The sequence below is a fragment of the Cynocephalus volans genome, chromosome 15 (assembly GCF_027409185.1).
Source record: "Cynocephalus volans isolate mCynVol1 chromosome 15, mCynVol1.pri, whole genome shotgun sequence".
In the NCBI taxonomy this organism is placed as follows: domain Eukaryota; kingdom Metazoa; phylum Chordata; class Mammalia; order Dermoptera; family Cynocephalidae; genus Cynocephalus; species Cynocephalus volans.
In genome coordinates this window covers 33,765,383-33,769,537 of record NC_084474.1, presented here as the reverse complement: position 1 = coordinate 33,769,537, position 4,155 = coordinate 33,765,383, and the positions used below count along the sequence as shown (strand labels likewise).

General features: G+C 43.2%; 1 pseudogene; it reads right to left on the bottom strand.

Annotated features, from left to right (window-relative positions):
* Positions 1-1,804: 1,804 nt before the first annotated feature.
* Positions 1,805-3,705, bottom strand: LOC134363655 (nuclear cap-binding protein subunit 3-like; annotated as a pseudogene).
* Positions 3,706-4,155: the final 450 nt, after the last annotated feature.

Genomic DNA, 4,155 nt, shown 5'->3' with positions numbered 1-4,155 from the left:
AGTAAACATACGTTACTTTTATTAAGAATGGTTAGTTATTTAATTGATTAGAACCAAAGAGAGTTCTTTTGTCCCCTTAAACTTGAATTATGGTATATCTTGTCTGTCTTGGCTCCCTTATGCCTGGAGTTAGAATATATCATAGTTTGCCCCTAAAGAGTCCCAGTTTATACCTGGGTCCTTATGCAATTATTAATACCTCCCACTTTCTTCTCAAAATATCTTGGCTTGAATGATAAATTAAATGGCCATCTTATTTGTGTCTCTTGAAACTTTTCTCTCATACTCCTTCATTATTTCCATTATGTTGGCTTTGTGAGATTTTTATCATCTTTGAAAGGGTAAGATGTCACCACTTTAAAGTATAAGACCTTCAACAAGTTAGTTAAACCTCTTTCTATTTATATTTTCTATCTTTCAAGAGTATTAATCATACCCACATTGTAGGTCTGATCATGACTTATAAATGAGACAATGCTCATACCACATTAGATACTAGGTGTTTAAACGATAGCTCCCCTCCCTGAAAACAACTATGCAAGCCAAGCTACCATTAGATTATTAAGTTCACTCTTGCTGGGTTGGTCATATACTTTATTTCCCTCTATCTGTTGCGTTAGAATATATAACACTTCTAAACTGAGCTTGGAAAAACAGTGCACAGGCCCGCAGTATACTTTCTGAGATTTAGTTCTCTCTCCATACCAGTCAACACTTTGAGGAGAAAGCATTAAAATGCATGTAAATAGTACTTATAAAATTTAACAAAATACATTAAACTTGTATATTTAAATTAGAAATGAATGACTTTTTTTCAACGTATGTTTACAACCTAAATTATAAACAATTCAAATAATTAAAAAGTCATGATTATCACTTTTAATTAATTTAGATTTTTTTTCAAACTTTATAGTACATATTTTACAGCACGAAAGAAGTTACCACTTGGGCTTCTGTAGCCAACAGCAAGAATTTCCACATGCAAAAACTAAAAATTTAAACTTGTAAATCATTATTATTTTTAATAATTGAATACAGATTTAATGATTCAATACACTAATACACACTTAAAAACTGTTCAACATTAACCCATGGCCTTTAGCACAAAAAACAACCCCAAATCCAGAAATACATTTTTTGTTCCTAAAAACCCCAGAGCATTGAACTTGATCTTCACATCAAGCTGATATCTAATAAGAGACCCCTATCTAATCTGCAAGGGAGTAGCTGAAGCGTGATCAATGCTGTGCGTCTTGTCTACCTGGGCGACGCAGGTGCACCTCTGAGGTCAGGTCGTGAGATTCGGCCCTCACAGGAGGGTCCTGGTAGGGTGAGCTGGCAGCTTCCTCACCTTCCCCTTCAAAAGCTGTCCAATAAGCTCCTGGGAACTGACTTTTCCTGGGAAAAGGGAGCTGGTAACTGTTGTCAGTGACAAAGTAAAAGTGAGAAGTTCAGCTCTCTGCTCTTTCGATGAACTGTGTAAAACATTTCTTTTAAAAAACACAATGTTAAAACTATGAAGAAAGACTTCTACAAAATCTGGAGGGCTGCCTTTTTCTCAAAGGGTAAAGCTTGTGATGAGAAAAGAATCGAGGGCCCAGAGCTATAACTCTGCCCCACAATGTAGAGAGATGCCCTTCAACATCCGTGACGTGTGTTGCTGAAGGAGCCAGAGCCCAGAGTGAGCGTGTGGTCAGAAGGGCCCTGCGCGCTCTCCTGCAGGGCAGGTGCCTGCTGTGCGCCCCACACTCTCCCTGCGCCACAAAGTCAGACTTCACAGCACCTGCGGTAGGTGCCAGGTGCATCACGACCCTGCCTCTGAACCAGAGCTGCTTTCTCGACAAACTTCAATTTGGAAAGATGGAAAGTTACGCAATCGGCTCTTCTTTTGGCAAGACTGCTCCTTCTCCTTACTCAGAGCTCCCCACGCCCTTTGCAGCTCGGAGTCGTCTTTCTCAGTGCCGGGCGCCCTGTGCACGTCGTATTCTTTTCTTTGGTTTGGGGTGCAGATCCTAAGCGGGTCCATAAACTTCCTGATGGCCTCCCCTGAGCGCCAGAGCACAGGGCTTTACTAGCTTGCGTGGGAACAGCCCGTCTGCTATGTACCTCAGAAGAGGGCTCTCTCCGAACGGCCGGGTTACCATTAAAAGGCTTTTCTGGAGAACATGGTCTTTTTTCCTAATCGCTGGCGGGGATATGATTTAGTACTGCTGACTGGTGGCCGCGGACGTGAGAGCTGACGCTTTTCATCTAACAAATGTCACACATCTGCGCATTTCCCAGGCGGTGACTTCTTACCAGTTTGGTTTTTGATATTGCTCGTGGATGTACTATCGGCTGTCGTGGAGTTTCCAGTATGTCTCAACTGAGAATCCACTTCATCGGCATACATGGTCACTGTCATACTTTTCTGTGGTGAAGGGGTGGAAATCGTTTTCGGTCCCACATCACAGCCATCTCCTCCGAGCCCGGGCCGCTGGCACCGCACGCGCTCCACGCGCTCTGCTCCCGGGACCGCGTGGGAACTGCAGCTCCTCTCGCCGCTCTACCACCACCCTGTCGCCTGCGTCCGTGTCCTGGTCGTCCTCTTTCCTTCTTTTTCTCCTTCCCGCTCTCCCTCCTTCCCTACCCTCCATCCTCCTCCTCAGTGTGTTCCTCAGGAACCTTCACTAGTCGGGAATGTCGGTGTTTGTGCCGCCTAAGCTCAGTCATCCCCAGTCAGGACTCTCTTCTTGATCACATTCCGCTGAATATAACAAGAATGGCATCTTCGCTTCCAAAAATTGCTAAGAATTCCTTTCATTCCTTCATCATTCGGCATCCCATATTTCACGTAATACTCACTTCTCAAGGTTCCAAATTCCTTTTTGTCATCTTTTGTAGCAAATCTCGTGAACAACCTACTTGCCTTAAGTCTGCTGGCTGGACGAAGGCAGTCTCCCAGCAGAGATCCCCCTGGTACCTCAACAAGGTGTCCAACTCCACATCACTTGAGTTCTCATTTCCAACTTCGCCTTCAGACTCATCGATATCTGAGCTGCCTTCCTTCTTGTCTTTTTTACTTTTCTCAGATGACTTGTCCCCATTGCTTCTTATCTTACCCTGGGCCGGCCAAGAGCTCCTGTAAAGAAGGGCTCAGGTGGCTGTCATTTTATCCAGCCGAACCGCATCCCAGGAGGTATCACATGCCCATTCAATGTGAGCCCTTCTTTAAAGTAGGGAAAGATTCCCTGGGTACTGATCGCATCTACTGCACAGAGGTAAGTTGTCTCCAGTCTCAGTTTGGGGATTACTTTCTTCTTGGTGTCTCCCTCTAAGGCTCTATTTCTCTGGGCAAGATTTACTTCTGACCAAAAATGGAAGCACTTGGCTCACTGTTCTTTCTCTTCAATTGCTTTCTTAGAGGTGACATGAATTCTAGTGACTAAGCTGCCAGCCTTGTTTTCCTATCTTCTGCTAGAGTCTAGGATCAGTTCCTTCAGCACGCACCCCACCGTCATGATCTCCAGTTCACCCTCCTCCACGTTCAAGGGCTGGGTTCTCCTGGTCTAAACCGGATGCTGTCTCAGGTGACCAGAGCCCCAGGGCTGGCCCCACTGGGTCCTCCACCTTCACTGACACTTGCAGGCCACCATCACTGCCTGCTGGTCGCACAACTAGAAACCCACCCCACACACCCTTGTTTTCTTTTTTCTTGAGGAACATACAGTACCTAAGTCAGTATCACCAGAAAATGAAGTTTTTATTTTTCAGTGGCCAATAAGTGATACTTTGGGTACATGTGTTTAAAAAATTAATACTAAGAATGATTTTTTCTTGTCCCTGTTTAGTCATTAAAGCAAACCCTAAAAAGTTATGACAAGGAAATCAGAAAACCAAATAAGTTCCATAATTGCAGCTTAAAAAGTATTCAGGTTAGAAAAAGAGTGCTTTTGTTTGAAGCTCAACTATCCAAATCCATTTAAAGAAATGATGTTTTTAACTGAGGTCACTAGAGTCCAGTTACATTGATATCCCCTCTCCCCAAAACTGACAAGTAAATAAACAACCGATAAAAAAATAAAATAAAATAAAAGTTTCTTGATATATACATAAAAGTGGCAGAGAAGTGAGTCAAATGCTAGAATCATTCATGCCTAAAAAAAATTTTCTCTT